The 17559-nt window shown below is 54.9% G+C and overlaps 1 protein-coding gene across 5 annotated transcripts in view; it reads left to right on the forward strand.

The window, feature by feature from the left end:
* Window positions 1-107: 107 nt before the first annotated feature.
* ARVCF (ARVCF delta catenin family member) overlaps window positions 108-17559 on the forward strand; it is a 45263-nt gene continuing 27811 nt past the window's right edge. For 2 of the 5 annotated variants that reach the window (XM_037067406.1, XM_037067405.1), the window contains exons 1-2: window positions 109-315; window positions 5393-5446. The gene's annotated coding sequence lies outside the window, so the exon portion shown is untranslated. Of the gene's footprint in view, window positions 316-446; window positions 591-3353; window positions 3406-5392; window positions 5447-17559 lie in introns of those variants that run through there. The other 3 variants (XM_037067403.1, XM_037067401.1, XM_037067404.1) reach the window with 3 other exon arrangements.

The raw sequence follows: 17559 nt of genomic DNA on the forward strand, positions 1-17559 counted from the left end.
AATCGACGCCGGTTGCCAGGCCGCGCTGCGTCTCCCGACCAATGGGAAAATTTAAGGGTGGATGGGGCGGGATGGAGAGCCGAGTCGCTGGCCAGGTCCGCTTTGCGCACGGGCCACTGGAGGGGCGCTAGGGCTGGCCCGGGAGCTGCGCGCTGGGCCCAGGAGGGTCAGCACCCGCACAGGTCTAATCTAGCGCCCCTCGAAAGGCCACCTGCAGCGCGCCGTGGGGTTGCCGCATCCTGAGCGCTCGGGAACCTGGGGACGCCCGTCTGGGGGCGGAGGCCTCGCTGCGGAGCCGCCCACGCCGCGCTCCAGGTAGGCTGGGGCCGGAGGGCGGGGTCGCTGGAAGCCAGGGGTTAGAACTGTAGGTATGGGCTTGGCTGGGTCCGGGTCGGGGCGGCGTCTTTGGCTTGGAGTCTGGGCGGGGATCCGGGGGCCGGGTATCGGAACCAAGAGTCGCCCCACCCGCACCTCTTCCGCGCCGCGGAGCGCTAGACCCTCGACCGGCGGGCCTTTTGTGCCTGGCCTCTGGGCCCTGCCCGACTGGCCTGGGCTCCTGCATCGCGTGACACCAGGCACCTTGTAGCCAGGTCTGTGCAACCACAGAAACTTTCGAAGCGCTGGGGGGGCGGTGGGATCGGGGAACTTTCCTGGGGCGTTTCGCCGCCGGGAAGGGTCAGGCACAGAGGAGCCAAGGGGCTGTCTCTGCACCTTGAGGCTTCCGCCTCCTAGAGGACAAGGAAGGGGACGCTGCCCGGGGTCCCTCCGCGGTGTCCGGACCTAGAATCCCTACCTCTTACCCCGACTCTACCCTGTGCTGCCTTGGTGGGACACTGGGCCCCTAGCGAAACAGCTCCTTCCCCACTGGGAATGCCACTCAGTCCGGGTTCGCTCGACCCCTCTGTCGCCATGGGTGGGCAGCCTGGGATCCCCAGCCTTCCTTTAATCACTAAATAATTAAATGTTAGGTACTTACAAGTCACCGTTTCTAGCCTATGCACAGTATCGCTGTGGTTCCCATTCACTTTTAGACCCAGACGTGCATAGAAACAAGGCTAAGAGAATAACTCACCCAGTGGGGTTTGATCCTTTACGAAAGATTCTTAATATAATCTCAGGTGATTACCCCTTGCTTGTGCCCTCTTCCCTTGCCACCCATGTCACTGTGCAGGGCACACACTAGGACTTACAAACTCAGGTGCTCAGGGGATGAGCCGCTTAGTACCTGTGGGGGCAACCCGCCACATAAGGACAGCAGCAGGGGGCACACTGGGAGCCCTCCACTCTTTCCACCTCCTTTCCCAGACCCAGGCTGCCACCAGAGGTCTGCCTGTCCTGAGCAAGTCCTGCCTGTCCTGTGCTCACTGTATCTCTAGGATGGTGCTGGACACAGGGACAATCAGCGTCCTCTCCCCAGTATGCTGGGCCGTGGCCAGTCAGTTTCGGAGCAGGTGGTCCAGGCCTCAGGTGTAGCCACAATGTGCAGAAGGGAATCCAGAAGATACACTTTCTCCCAGCCTCGCACCATCCCACCCGCTGTTCCCTGTCTGTCCCCTGTCATCCCCACACATCTGTGGTCTGCCAGAGTCTAGCACAGAGCTGGGCACAGCACTGTCTGTGGTTGTAACGCTGGGCCTGGCCTGAGGAGGGGGGCCACATGAGTACAGCCAAGCCAGACCCACCCTGCTCTTCCTCACTGGTTTTTCCACAGGACACCAGTCTCTGATGACCAAGTCCCTCCTGGGAGAATTGGGTCCAGCCCCCAGCCCTCAGTCCTACTAAATTAGAGTTGCCCACACCTCCTGCCACATCTGGCCTGCATGGTGCCTCTTCCAGAGGTTGCCCCTCAAGTATCTTTCTAGTCCAAGATCCCTCTGCATCTATCTCTATTCCTGTTTTTGTTGCACAAAAATTTATGATGGGTTCACTGTGCCTCCTTTGCCCCAAGACACAGCTTGGGGGACATGAGAAGCAGGATCCTTCGCCTCCAAGACGAGCCAGGAACTGAAGCACAGCTGCGGGGGCGGGGTGGGGGGGTGGCGGGAAGGGCAGCGGAGCAAGGACACCAGGCATGTCAGAGCCTCAGCCAGCCCCTGGCAAACTGCCCTTGGCCTGGCCTGGCCTGGCCTCAGCAGAGAGAAGGAGGGGGCAGAGCTGGAGTAGAGGATCAGGGAAGAAAAGTGGGGGCTCTGAGGGCGAGTGGGGAATTCCGGGGTGGTGTTGGAGGGGCACAAGGGGTTCTGGAAACTTAAGCCTTGAGAGTGGCTTAAGTGGGGGGAAGTCATTTCTTCTTTCACTGCCAGCTTCCATCAAAATCAGGATGAGGTCTTGGACCATTCCTCAGGAGACCCTGAATTGGAAAGTAACCAGAGGGGGCACACAGGATCAGGAATCCTTTCATGGGTCTTCCCCACTGGGGGGGCTACACATCCTGACCTATTTCATAGGCCAGAAGATGAGTCCAGAGCTGGTGGGCAACTACATCACCTATACAGTTCCCCACTTTCCCCTGCCTCCACCTGGGCCAGGCATAGGCCTTCCCACTGCTCCAGTGGACCCGGAGGGTCCAGCAGCCTCTCCAGCAAAGCTGCAGCAAGCTGAGCGAGGCCACCAGAGGGCACCCAGGACCAGTATGGAGGCAAGACTGGCTCCACTCAGGACCCTTCCTGAGGCACCCGGTAGGGACGTAGGGACGCCAAAGCTCTGCTTTCTCCTGGTTACCTGTTCTGGGTGCATAGTTGGAGAGGAGCAAAGATCCCTGGAACAAGGCCCCTTGGTACCCCTCAACACCTTTGGTGCAGGCAGGGGAGACCAGAGGTCTAGATGCCGGGTGGCTGAGCACCGGCTCAGGCAAACACAGTAAAGGCAGGGCCCTGCACCTGCACAGCCCTGAGAGTGAGGACTCCTCAGCTGCCTGCCCCAGGTGCCGCCCTGCTTCCATAGGTCGGCCCTGCCATCACCAAGGGGTCCAGGCAAGGACTCCAAGTGAGCCACTCAGGGAGGGGCTGTGCCTCTCTTTGTCTCAGTGTCCTTGTCTGTAAAGCAAAAGGGTGCAGCCAAAGTGAGTGCCTATTCACCAGGCACCAAGTTACCAGAGTGACCAGCTGCCTGGAAGAGTTAATCAGGGTTCTCCATGGTGCAGCAGGACCCGAGGCCCTGGTGCAAGTGAGTGCCCAGGCAGGCCTCCTGGGCCCTCCCCTGAACTCCTCACCCCCACCCCCCGTGGCCCCGAGCCACCTGCTCAGCCCTCCTAGCCCTAGTCCCATTCTTCCTCTGGACTCTGTCTGTGCCCATGGGAGCTGCCTCTTGTTGTCAGTATCTGCAGGTCCATAGCTTGCTTTTCTGGGCCTCAGTCTGGCCTGGGCTCCTGCCTCAAAGATATAGCAGACCTTCCCAAGGCTGGGGGTGAGTATGGTTACTCCCTTGACCCTAAGGCCCTTGGCACAATGTGGTCCTTGGCTTGGCAGGTGACCCTAGAGCCAGCAGATCAGCCCTGAAGGGGTGGTGAGAAGGACTCCCACCACAGGTACCCCCCTGCTCTCTTGTTACAAATCCTATCACTAGTTCTACCTTCATATATCATCTATTAGTCTGTTTGTCCATCTGTCCACTGCCCTAGGACTCCTGTTAGTCTCTGCCCTGACTGATTCAGCACTGCTGTGACAAGGGGTCCCCGGGGATGGAGACCCACGCCTCCTCCAAGCCCTCCCATTACTTTGCTTCCACCCTCCACCTCTCAGAAGCTCTTCTGCAGACCCCTCCCTCACACACAGCCCAGCAGACACCCCAACACACACACATAGTGTCTACTGCTAGCTCTCCTCTGCATCTGTGGAGTTCTTGGCCTAGCAGGAAGCCCCTCAAAGAAGGAGCACGTTCTTCTTGTGACTGCACATTCCCGGCTCTATGGGTGGGTTGGGGAGTCTGAGGAGCAGGGAGACCTGAGTTCAAGTGCTGGCCCAGCGCTGCCTTGCTTGGACTCAGCTTCCCCACCTGTGCAGTGGGTTATCAGGCCAATGCAAGGTGTTCAGTGGGTGTCTGTGTGATGATGGTGCCCAGCCAGCACTTCAGGAAGCTTCTCATCAGGACTGATTTTAAAGAGGCACGCAGTTCTCTGGGACAGGATCTGTGTGAACATTTAAGCCCAAAACCGAGGTGTCCCAGAAATATCAATCTGAGCCAAAGCTGACCCCTGAGCCTCAGACTGAGGGACAGGAGCCATGGCGCCTGAGCTGTGGGCAGGAGGGAATCAGTAGGCAGGTGGGCTTCTGCCCACACCTCCCCTCCCGTGCACACGTGCCCATGCTGGCGCAGGCATTTGCACACAAGCCTGGCTTGAGTCCCCACCCTTCCCTGCCTCTGGCCCCAGTACTCTGACTCTGACCCCATGATCCCCCCCAACCTAAAGCTCCTCCCCTTGAAAAATGGACTGTGATGAGATCCCTAAAGGAAGATTGGACAGAGGCTGCAACAGTCTGGAAAACACTATAGAGCGGAGGAAAAGAGCTCCCATCACCCATGTCCCCCCGGAGACGGCCTCCCATCTGGGGTCCAGACCCACCCTCCCTGTCTCTGTCAACCTGGTTTTACTTTTCATGACACAGACACTCTCTGGAAACATCCCCAGGCTCAATACAAGAGAAAAGTGTCCCCCGGGTTGTTGGCCAAGACAGGAGGCCATGTGGGTCCTCTGTCTCCGCTTCTGCAGGCAAGCGAAGGGCACTTGGCTGTACCTTTAGCACCTGGGACCCAGGGACTGGGGAGCTGGGCTGGGCTCAGGGAGCCTCAGAACTGCGAGTGGACTGTCCCACAGTTAGGGGGAACAGGGCAGGAGGAAGAGGCATCTAGCGGGTCGTGACACCCTATGTGGGTTGTTTATCACAACAGGGCACACTCAGCTTCTGGAAGGGGGACGGGTGCCATCACCAGCCCACAACTCAGCAGTCACATTTAAAAAACAAAACAAAACTTTATTTTTAGAGAGAGGGAAAGGGAGAGAGAAAGAGAGGGAGAGAAACATCAGTGTGAGGGAGAAACATCAATCAGTTGCTCCTCATACACGTCCCTGGCTGGAACCCACAACCTAGGCTTGTACCCTAACCAGGAATCAAACCAGTCACCTTTCACTTTACAGGACAATGCCCAGCCAACTGAGCCACACCAGTCAGGGCTCAACACTCAGTTTCGAAGAATAGTCAACAGCATTAGAAACACAAGGGACCGTGGTTTTCCAACGCAAACTGCAGACATGATGGTCTGCAGATGCTTGTCAGAAGCACCCCAGAATGACCTGGGGGTCAGGGGTGACAGTGCCCAGCTAGAAGTCTGGGCACATCTAAAGGAGACAGCCTGGCAGGTGAGCCTCATGAAATGCCCTCTGGTTTCCCTGCAGGAGCTGGAGTCAGTAGGATGGGTGTTGGGACATGCTGATCTCCCCTTGAGACAGGTAGGTGACCTGGGCTTGACCTGGGGTTATGTCCTCACGCAGGACAGCAGAATGTCCTGGTGGGCTGGGCTAGCATGGTCCACAGAGGGATGAGCCATGGTTCTGGGTGCTGTGTGCTTCCAGTCAGCCTCTCATGGGTGGGCACAGCCCCCTAGGCTGGACATGGCTGGACATGGGGGCCTCCTGCCACCACTGCTTGGATTCACTGATGGCCTGAGAGTGGACAGCAGCCACTGTTAGAAATCTGGCTGGACCGATGAGCCCGCAGTGGGGCCAGCTCACCAGGGTGTTAGCTGGGCTGCTCTCCGCCCGCCTTGACTGGACGTCTGCCACAGCAGTGTCTGACATTGGCACCGCCCGCCCAGCTCTGCTCTTAGCTCAGGGTGGTCCCTGCTGCCAGGGGACACTAAAGCCACCAGTTGGGGACAGGCAATGGGCCCACATGACAGAGCACCAGGAGAAGGGTGCTGCGGCCAAGCAGCAGGCTTTGTCAGGGCCAGAAAGTAAATGTTTCAGCTCTGCCGGCCATGATGTCTGCCTCTCACTGCCACACGGGTCTGCATTGTAGAGCGAAAGCAGCCACGGACAGCAAGCCGCTGAGTGGTCTGACTGCCCTGCTTACTGCCAGATGCCACGTGCTTGCCCATGGCCTTGGGCGTTCTCCATGTTGTGAGTTCTGCGAATCACAGCTCTAGTGGGACTGGGGCGTGGTGCTGAGAAGTGTAGTAGGAGGCTGAGGGGTCCCTGTGTCCCCTAAATGGTGTGAAGGTGTGCCCTGCTGACACCCCAGTCTGCCAGAGCTTGCTGTGGTGGTGGCATTTACAGAGTGGCCATGGCTTGTCAAAAAGCCCCCAGTCACTCTTGTCCTCCCAGTGCAGGCTCCTAGCCCTTTGCCCAGTGCCCACCCCTGCCCTGGCCCCACTGGGTGCTGTCTCCACGGGAGGCTCAGCCGGCCCAGCTCCGTGGATCCTCTGTGTCACTGAGCATCCAGTGTGGAGGGCCCAACCCAGTCTGTGCTCGGGTGGTGGCAAGAAAGCAGTAGCCACAGACTCAGGAGCCCTTAGGCCCCCAGATGCCTGAGTGTCCTTGGCTGAGGGCTCTATGACAGGAGAGGCGTGGGGCACCCGGCTCTTTTCTTGTCTGTTCCTTGGGACTTCAGCTGTGCGAAGCCACCAGCTGGGCTGGTGGGAGCAGGGGATCCACTGCCATCTGGCTGTGTGGGAGGACTAAGGTCCGGCCAAGCATCTCGGTGGCCAGGCTGGTGGGCCATGATGGGGCTCTGGATTGGGTTAAAGGATCTCAGGCTGTATCCAGGGCTCAGGACATGGCATTTCTTATGGCACAGGTGATGTGGCATCTGGGAGTGAGGGTGGCAGGTGGCTGACCCCCAGCCCCCCTAACTCCCAGTAAGCCACCATGCCACAGGTTGGCAAGCCACCAGACACAGAATGACTGCTCCGATAACTGGGCCTGCCGGAGGCTGCCTGCCACTCTCGCCTGCCGTCGCTGCCCTTTCTTGCACTTTTCCTGTCCCCGTCTTTCCCTGCCTGTCTCCTGCTCCTGGTTTTCTCCCTGTTTCTCTCAGGCCCTCTCTGTGCGGCTCTGCCTCTCCCTGCCTCGTGTCTCCTGTCTCCTGTCCCTGTCCTGCCCTTCTTGAGTGTGGTGATTGTTTTTCTCTGCCGTAAGCACTAGTGGTGTGGGTGGTGGTATTTGTGTCATCTTTGCTCTGGGCTGGGATTCTGTCAAAAACTGGGCAGCAGAACCTGGGCCCTGGGGGAGGGCTCCTTGTTCTGCTGGGCCTAGGGTAAGGCCCCGCCCACATCAGAGGAGGATGAGGCAGGGTCCTTGGGATGAAGTTGGGACCAGGGCTGATAGCAAGCACCCATGTGTCCCCCATACTCACCTTCAGCCATTTAGCCCCTGCTCGCTGAGCTTCCTGTTGGATGCTGGTCATTGGAACCACATTAGGTCCCTTTCTGCCCTGACGGAGTCCCCAACCTGGCTGAGGACACAGCAACAGACTAGAAAAAGGAGTGGCCAACTCTGGAATTGCACGATGGTGAGGAATAGCAGGGTGCCAAGAAGGAGGGGGAGCTGGCCCTGAGCGGTGTAGCTCAGTTGCTTGGGCTTTGTACCACAAAGCAGAAGGTCGCTGGTTCAATTCCCAGTCAAGGCACAGGTCTGGGTTGCAGGTTCAGTCCCTGGCTGGGGGACATACAAGAGACAACCAATGGAAGAAGCTTCTCTCTCACATCGATGTTTCTCTCCCTCTCTTTCCCCCTTCCTTCTCCCTCTAAAAATAAGTGAATAAAACCTTTAAAAAAAAGAAAAGGAAGCTGGAGGGCAGCATGGAGGGTGACGGTGATGCCAGGTGTAAGCAAGAGACACCCTGGGGACATGGGTGCTTCACACCGCAGCCTCGCCCACACTGACAGTCTCTCAGAACCCACCCCCAACTCGGCCTTTGCACCTGAGCAGGGCTGCACTTCTGTGAACGCTGGCCCCTAGCCAGGGTTTCTGGGGGTTTTGATGTGTTTCTTCGCCATTGGTATGAGTCCTTACACATTCAGATATGACTTCTTCCCCTGTCTGTCTGCACGCTGCCGGTTTTTTCAGTCTTTTAATTGTTGTTTGTGGTGGTTTGCATGGTGGGAAATTTTTCACATTTTGTGGTGGAACCTATTGAATTTTTTTCTCATTTACTTGTTCCATTGTTCTATGCATCGCCCTCCCTAGCATGTAGCCAGATAAATCCACATTGATGTTTTCCCGTAGGTGTTTCTAGTTTGGTGTTTCTACCCAAGACTTCATTCATCTGGAATTTGTTTTGACATAAACGTGAGGTATCTGAACGGTTTCTCTCTTTTCTTCTTTTCTATTTTGAGAGCATGTGTATTAAAGCTGGGACAATGAAACAAGGAAGGGCTTAGGGTAGAAGAAGCAACAGGAGAGAGCTCAGGCAGGGCGGCTTTGGCTCCCTGGGAACGTTATGGGAAGGAGGTGAGCCAAGGGGGTGCTGCTGTCAGCTCACTGGAGAGTCAGAGAATAGGGGCCTTGGGGACAGGATCAGGGGGTTAGTCCAGGACCAGCTGCCATTGCCACCTGCTCCCCTAGTGGCAAGCCTTGTGGGGTCCTTTAGAGTTGCGGAGACACACACCTGTGGGAGAAGGAAAGGCATGGGCATGCTCCTGGGAGGGCCAGCATGCTGAACTCTTTCTTGACTAATATTTTCTGTCACCATAAATTGGAAATATTGCATAATGTGTCCTCGGATGTGCGATGTCCCCAGCAGGCACCTGGCCCTTGGCCAGCGCCCACTGGATTGCTAAGGAGATCAGGTCAGGGCCTCCCACGATCTGGCTTTGTTCTCAGAAGTCAGACTTTCTGCATGTTTACTCTGCAGGGGCAGGTTGAGTCCGCCCTGTCAGGTCCGCTCCCTTCGTGAATGCACCTTGGGCGCATGGTGTCTGGAGCACTTCGGCCCGCCCTTTGTGGGAGCGTGTCTTGTGCTGGCCCGTGCACGTCCTGCCCTGCTTTCTCTGTTCTGGCTCACAGCCCCTCTGAGCTCCCTTCGTTACTGTGAAGACGCCCCCGCCATCACGGGGCCCCCTCAGCAGCCCCAAAGGTGACCGGGTCCCTTTGTAGACATCCAGGCTTTGACAGCTGTGTACTACCTGTGGCCAGGTACAGCCCCTGAACCACCTGCAGGGCCTTGGGTCTCCTGGTGACATTGTTCATGGTGTCCTTTGCTTAGGCAGCTTTGTCTAAACTGGCCTCTTCCTCCCGGGTTATGGGTTTGGTATCCTCGAGGCCGCAGGGGGCAGCTCCACTAGGCCAGGTGCTCACATGTGTCCTGTTTGTATCTCAGCCTCAGGGGCTGTTAGGAGTATGGTGGTCGGCCAGTCTGCCTGCCACACAAGGATCCTGCCTACGTGTCTGGAAAGCCTGGTGCAGACTGGCCAACCGCCCTCTCACCTGTGGGCTGTTCTACGCCAGGCACCCAGGGGCCTCTGAGACTGGACTTGTGGGCCTTTCCCAGGGGGGCTCAATGGGAGAAATAGTAGCTAAGACCACAGCCCCAAGCCCCTCCCCACCCCCAGAACCCATGCATCTCAGACAAGGCAGGAGGAGGAACACATACTTGGCACAACTTGGGTTCAGGCGCTGGCTCTGTTTGTCCCACAGGCCCAGTGAAGGGCTCCGTGCGGGCCACTGCAGTTATGGGATGCATGCCACGCCAGCTCCCGGCTGTGCCATACCACACTCAGGATGATTCATAGCTGGTGGCAGGAACAGTGTTCCGGACCAGCCTGGTGAGGCCAGCCGTGCTCTGCCCACAGGTCCCCCTGGGCAGCCCCTACAAGCCCGTGGTGGTTGTTTCGGTGTGTTTCCCATGGCCTCCCAGCCCCGTCACTCTCCTCCCGGCCCATGAGCATCCTGCATTCTTCTCTTACAGCCTCCCCAGGGGCCTCTCACCGTCAGTCTGGCCTGAGTTGGCTTTGAGCTATTCCCTGGACTTGTTCTGCCTTGTCCCCCTTCTTGGACTGTCCTCCAGAGAGCTGCCTGTGAAGCCCCCTGGACCATCAGGCTGCTGAAGAGCCTCCATTCCCCCAGCCCTGGGTGCCCCTGTCCCAACAGGACCCTCAGCTGGAGCACCTGCAGTCGGCAGCTCTGCTTCTCTCGCCCGCAGGGAAGGCCTCCCAGGGCCCTGGTTGGGGGCTGGAGGCCCCCACCCCCACGGCACATCTTGCCGGGTTGATGTTTGCAGTTGTTGAGTTTGGTATTTCGAATATGCCTTTAGTTAAACTTTTTCTTTTCAAAATATTGCACTCTCTCTAAAAACCTAATTAGGCCATTCATTCCTCTGAATGTACTTGCTGCTGTCTGCATTTTGCGAGCTAATGAGGCTGTGGAGGTGCTGCCAGACCTATCCTCCCGGGAGGCTTCTGCTCTGTGCCCTGGAGGGAAAGGCCTCCCTGTGGCAGCGGCCATTCCTGGCCCGTGGGATCTGGGCCCCAGAGCCGGGGGGAGGGATGGCGTGTATATGGATAGGGAAACTGAGGCCTGGACCCCTGAAGAGTCTGGATGGCATAGATAGAGGGGCCTCAGCCCCAGCAAGGCCCACCCTCCACGAATCTGCATCTCCTGTCACCTCTCGTAACCTCTCAGCACCTCCTGCATCTCCTGTCACCCCAGGCCCAGGGTCAAGGCCGTGGTCTCAGTGATACCATGGAGGTGCCTCCTAAATCCCACTGGGCCAGGCTCCCCTGAGGGGCTGAGAGCCAGGGAGAGGCCACAGGACCAGCCTACAGACGCTAAGTGACAGTGGCACTGGAGTCTCCTGTTTTGCCTTTTTAATAAATTATAAACCACTATGTGCTTGTTTATAGAAACTGTAGACTAGCCAGAAGAGAAGGAAAGAGAAGTAACACCCACCACAGCCCTACACCCTGGCATTGGCGGTCCTTCCTAGGCTCCTGGGGAGGCAGTTTCTGCATGGGTGCGTCTAAGCTGCAGGGGCTGTGACATCCCTTCCCCTCCCCCGCCTCTTCTGGGTTGATGCTTTGCCTGCACAAGACAGTGGGTGCCCCTCACTGTGCTGGTCCTGCCGTTCCTCTCCCCTGACCCCCTGGCCCTTTCCCCTTGGGCCTCTGCACGTCCCCAGACAGGCTGCCCCCGGTGTGCCCGTGGGGTTTGCTCAGTGGCTGCTGCAGCCCAGAGCTCAGGAAACACGTTCCACCGTGGACGCACACACTGTTTGCCACACTGCTTCCCCATCAGGGCCGCTAGGGTAAACATCTTGTTCCCAGAGCTGTTTTTCTGTATTTAAACAACTTGGGTTTGCTTTGACCTTGCGGTCCAGGCAGGTCCAACTGTGCGTGTGTGTGTGTGCATGTGAGCTGGGGCCATCTTAAGACTGAGTCCACTCCGCCCCAGGGACCTGCACAGCAGACAGACCCCCTGCAAGGCAGACAGTCCAGGGAGCCACACCTCTCCCACTCCAGTGCCCCCAGGTGCCTCAACAGGTGTGTGTGTGAGGTGACCCCACTTCTGGGCTGTGCTGAGGAATGTGGGTGATCAGGAGGCCAGGCTGATCCCCAGCTCTGTGGTCATGGCACAGTAGGGCTGGAGCCATCCCCTTCGCCTCTGCTTCCCCCAACCTCAGTCCTGGTCCTGGGCACTTCCTTGGCCCCCACCCAGCCTGGTCCCCTTGGGAGTTGGAGGCCTGGTGGTATCACACTCCTGCAGATGATCGCCTCTGAGGTGAGTCTCCGGGACCCTCAGGGGGGGCTCGTGGATGGCCCTGGAAGTAAGAGTGAGTCTCTTCTACACACAGCTGGAGATACAGGGTTCAGGGCACCTGGCACCCAGCCCCACTCTCCCCTATGCAGAGGGCTGTGCATGAGGGCTCCAGGGCTCTGCTGAGGGTGCCAGCTCTGCCCCTTGGAGCATGCTATGGACCTTCCAGTATGACTGCTTTGGGGACCTTGCAACTGGAAAATCTGACAGGGCAAGGGGGAAGCATGCCTTCTTCTCCCAGCAGCCCTGCCTCCACCCCTTCCTCCCTCCCTGCCCAGTCACCCTCCCCTCCCTGTGCTCCCACCTTCTCCCCCACCCGGACTCCTCAGCTCCCTGATTTCCACATTCCCATCCTCTCTGTATCCTGCTCACCTAAGTCATGGCTCCTCCCTCCTCTTGTATCCCTCCCCTCTCCATCCTTGTATTAAATGTGTAGAGTGGGATGTCTTTCCATTTATTTAGATCCTCCTGAATTTCTTTCAGCAGTGTTTTATAGTTTTTATTTTTATTATTTTTTATTTTAAAGACTTTATTTATGTATTTTTAGAGAGAGGGGAAGGGAAGGAGAAAGAGGGAGAGAAACACCAATATGTGGTTTCTTCTCACGCACCCCACACTCAGGATCTGGCCTGTAACCCAGGCATGTGCCCTGACTGGGGATTGAACCGGTGACCCCTTGGTTCACAGGCAAGCACTCAGTCCACTGAGCCACACCAGCCAGGGCTATGGTTTTTGTTGTACAGGTGTTTCTTCTTTTTAGTTGAATTTATCTCTTTTTTATTCTTTAAAAAATATCTTATGTATTTATTTTTAGAGAGAGGGGAAGGGAGGGAGAAAGAGAAGGAGAGAAATATCAGTGTATGAGAGAAATATCAATCGACTGACTGCCTCTCACACATCCCTCATCAGGGACCTGGCCTGTAACCCGGGCATGTGCCCTGACTGGGAACTGAACCAGTGACCTTTTGGTTTGCAGGCTGGCACTTAGTCCACTGAGCCAAGGCTCTTTTTTATTCTTTTGGGTGGTATTCTAAATGAAATAATTTTCTTAATTTCTTTTTTGTATTGTTCATTGTTAATATAACTGATTTCTGTTTATAAATTTTTATACTCTGCAAGTTTACATAACTTGTTTATTCTGAGTTTTTTGTGAAATCTTTAGGATTCTCTACATATAAGATCATGTTGTGTGCAAACAAGTAATGTTATTTTTCCTTTCCAATTTAGATGCCTTCCTTCCCCTCCCTTCCCTTCCCTTCCCTTTCCCTTCCCTTCCCTCCCTTCCCTTTTCTTCCCTTCCCTTCCCTTCTCCTCCCCTCCCCTCCCCCTCCCTTCTCCTCCCCTCCCTCCCCTCCCTTCCCCTCCCTTCCCCTCCCTTTCCCCTTCCCCTCCCTCCCCTCCCTCCCTCCCCTCCCCTCCCCTCCCTCCCCTCCCTTCCCCTCCCTTTCCCCTTCCCCTCCCTNGAGTTGAAGCCCAAAGAGTAAAATGTCCTGAGATCACAGTTGAACCAATGGCTGAAATGAGAACTCGTATCTTGTTAGTGTTCTCCCTTCCTTTCCCCCTCCCCTCCCCTTCCCTTCCCTTCCCTATTTTCTTCTTTTGCCTAATTGCTCTAACTAGGACTTCTAGTACTGCATCAAATAGAAGTGGCAAGAGCAGGAACCTGCACCTTTTCCTCGTCTTGGGAGAAAAGCTTTGAGTCGTTCACCGCTGAGTCTGGTGTCAGTGGTGGCATGTATGTATGTAGTATGATATGTAGCATGCATAGTATGATGTAGCTTTCCATATATCTCTTTGTTATGTTGAGATAGTTCCTTTCCATTCCTACTTCTTTTCATGTGTTCTTTATCATGAAAGAATTTTGCATTTTGTCAAATGCTCTTTTTACATCTATCAAAATGATCTTTTTTTCATCATTCTGTTAAGGTGGTTCATTATGTTGATTGAATATCAACTCATACCCTTGCATTTCAGACTCAGTCCCACATGGCCATGGTGTACAAGGTTTTTTTAATATGCCACTGAGTTCAGTTGGCTAGTATTTTGTTGAGGATTTTTACATTAATGTTCATAAGGAATACTAGCCCACAGTTTTCTGTTACGGCTTTGGTGTCAAGGTAATGCTGGCCTCATAGAATGAGTTAGTAAGTATTTCCTTTTCTTCAATTTTTGAAAACAGTTTGACGACAATTGTTGTTAATTCTTCTTTCAATGTTTGGTAGAATTTGCCAGTGAAACCATCTGGGCCTGGCTCTTGCTTTGCTAGGAGGTTTTGAATCTCCTAACTAGTTAGAGGTCTCTCTGCTCAATTTTCTATTTCTTCACGGATCAGTTTTGGTCGATTCTGTTTTTAGAAATTTATCAGTTTCATCTAGGTCATTGAATTTGTTGATGTATCACTGTTCATAATATTCTATGATCTTTTCATTTAAGACTAGTACAAGGGAAAAAGAGGAATACAACATTACACAAGAAAAAGATACTAAACACAAGTGAGTGTGGGTTTCTTCTGACATTGTTCATGTTTGTTTTTTTTAAAGATTTTATTTATTTATCTTTAGAGGGGAAGGGAAGGAGAGAGGGAGAGAAATATCAACGTGTGGTTGCGTCTCGTGCATCCCCTGCTGGGAACTGGCCTGCAACCCAGGCATGTGCCCTGACTGGGAATCGAACCTCGATCCTTTGATTTGCAGGCCTGCACTCAATCCACTGAGCTACACCAGCCAGGGCTGTTCATGTTTATTTTTAAGCAACTGAGTTTGTAAAATGAAGGTAGGTAAAAATATTCCTTTGCTCTTCTTTGTTTCAGCTTTATTGAGTATAATTGACAAAATTGTAAGATATTTAAAGCATACATTGTGGCGATTGATAGGAGTGTATATGGTGGGAGGGTTTCCCCCCATCTAGTTAATTAACACATCCATCACCTCAGGTATTTGTGTGTGTGTGTGTGTGTGCGCGTGCGTGCGCGTGGTTGTTTGGATTGGTTGCGCTTTGTTTTATGACTCACGAATTCACACCTGCTCCCTTGCAGTCTTCAGTCCCCAGATCCACAGATTTCCTGAGACAATGAAAATGCTCCCGAGGGAGGGGACAGCAGGCAGAGGATGCCCACAGACAGCTGGAGCCATCTTAAGGCTTCAATGTCAGTGTTTCAGGGCGGGCAAAAGTAGGTTTACAGTTGTGAGTACACCGAACAGAGAACCTATTATTTATCAATTATTGCATTTGCCCATGGGGACAACTGTAAACCCATGTTTGCCCCACCCCATGCTGCTGGAAAATGCAGTTCGACCTCTCGAAGCTCTTGTTGCCTGGATCCTCTGCTTGCAGTACCCCAAAGATGCCCTTGGCTTAGCCAGGTCTCTTGGATTCTGGACTTTTTCACTTCTTCTGGCTCATAAAGCCATAGACCATGGTCCTGGTGAGCCGTATTTGCTGCCTCCCAGAGAAAGACTGACTGTGTGAACAGTAAATCGTGACTATGGATGTCCAGAAGCTTCCCCATGATGTCTCCTTAATGTAATTAGTTTAATAGGGGTCTTGAGTTAAGGAGGTACAGTATTTTTGTTTGTTTTAACAAAGCTGTCAGCTATTCCTCACCTAAAAAAAGAGTGTCTGCAACACAGAGGTGATGAGTGGGCAGCGGCCGCTGCGGCTGTGGCTGACACCCGTGCTGGATATCCACCCGTGGATATCCAGACCGTGTCCAGGCTGTGGACAGCCTGGTGAACCCAGGCCTCAGAGTGGGCTGGGACGTCAAGCTAGACAGGCCTCCTTCCTACCCGCAGGGTGGGCACCATGTGTTTAAGAAGTCCGATGAAACATCAGCTAAAAAGAGTGAATTGTAAAACTCTGGGAATAGACACATCCACAGCTTTCTCAGCTTGTTTTCTGGACAGAAAGCTCAAATTCCAACCTGGACAATGACCTCCCCGCCAGAGGCCTTCGCTGTTGAGGGCAGTTTCTGACCTTCTCTTTGGGTCTCACGTCTATTTTTTCTCCCTTGGAGAATTCCTGTTATGTCGAAGCTTAGCCCAGGATTCATTTGTTACATCCCCTGTCTTTCCTCTTTCATCTACTCTTTGTCATTCTCTGCTGCTTTGGAAGGGCTGCCTTGAGTTTGCTTTCTGTCACCTCATTGTATCCTGGGTTTCTGCTGGGCCCTGTCTGCTGTTTGCTGCCTCTGCTGTGTTTTCCTGTACATCTCTTCAGGATCCTCCTCATTTATGATCATTCCTTTTCATTATGGTCTATTCCCAATTCATCAGTTCAACACTGTCTTTAACCTTTGAGGACACGTATCAGCTATTCCCTAATATCCGTGCTAATAAGCATATTTCAGCATTTGGCAGTTCTCTCAGGTCTCCCACGGGTGGCAGGCTCTGCCTGAGGTGCTGGGATGCTGCAGGAGGTCTGTGCAGGCCCAGCCACCCCCACCTGTCACAGACAGACCTCCCTGTGGACTGGGCTGGACACAGAGCAGATCTATGCATGCATGTATATGCATGATTGTGTGGGTGGCTGCATACATGTGCTACAGGTGGGTTTTAGGAAGTCCCAAAACACTCAGCAAGCCTTCTGCAATATTTCTTCCTCCTTGTGGCCAGCCACAGACAAGCTTGGTTTCCAGCAGGCTCTTGTGGTATACGCGTGTGGGTTGGGGGCTCCAGACTGGGACAGTGCAGGGCCTAAAGTCTGTGCTGAGTTGGGGTGTGGTGGAGCCTCCTGCCCAGCCCCACTGGGTCATTTGCATATGAAAGGCAGGACTTCGCTGCTGGCCGGAGGTTGGTTGTCTGGCCTTGTTGCCATGGGCACTCAGAGCTTCTGGAGCAGCAGAGCTGGCTCCCAGACAGAGGAGAGGGGTTGGGAGCAGAAGGTTGGCACACAGCTCAGTTTCTGGGAGGAAAGAGGTGTCCTGGGCCCGGGAGGGGGGGGGGGGGCTTTGAGGAGCCAGAACTGGCCAGAGACCACTTGGGACCTGGACAGAGCAGACCGTAGGGGACTTAACCCTTTGATTTGGCAAGCTAGGAGCAAGGCTGGAAGGGCCAGGAACCTCTCTCCCCAGGGCAAGCCCACTTCTGACCCATCCAGATCCCGGCAGCCATGGCCACTCTGTCTCCACCCACAGCAGCCAGAGGGTGTTCCTGACACTGGTGCCACTTGTAGGCTCTGTCCCCCTCACTGCTATGAGTGACCTGCAGGTGAAGCCAAGTGGAGTCTCCCTGCTCGAGTCCTCAGGGTTGTTCCCTAAGGCGGGAATGAGGGTAATTTCCCCATGCATCTCACTCTTCCCAGAGAACCTTCTTCTGGAACTGTGGGTGATTCAGCTGAGCCCAGGCCTCAACTCCCTGGATGGCAAGGCTCCAGGCTGGGCTACATTGGGGTCCCCACAACCACCCCCTCCCTTCCAGGGCTGTGGGGAGGATTGACTGGGCATGGCTGATAATGTCCATGCGGGCATGTCCAGCTGCCTGAAAGTGTCAGCAGCTAGCTGATGGGAAGGCTGCCCAGGAAGGTGAAGTAGGGGCCAACATGGGGGCACAGGGACACTTGTTCTCTGGCAGGGTCACTGCTGTGTCAGGGCTACCTCGTGTCCCCCGTCCTGGGGCCTGTGTGGATCTGCCAACAAAGGGATGAGTCTGTCCTGAGGTCATTACCGCTTCATGCTGCTGCCTGGGTCTGTGATCCCCTACCCCAGGCACTCAGTGAGCAAAGCTTCAGTGGGTCAGACTGAGGTCACTTGGGGAGGGCTGGCCCTGCAGGGGCCCAACATGCAGGGGCACTGCCAAGTGCCTGGTCAGCAGCAGTCA

The sequence above is a fragment of the Sturnira hondurensis genome, unplaced genomic scaffold (assembly GCF_014824575.4).
Source record: "Sturnira hondurensis isolate 20B ecotype Veracruz unplaced genomic scaffold, ASM1482457v3 Scaffold0017254, whole genome shotgun sequence".
NCBI classification, from domain to species: Eukaryota; Metazoa; Chordata; class Mammalia; order Chiroptera; family Phyllostomidae; genus Sturnira; species Sturnira hondurensis.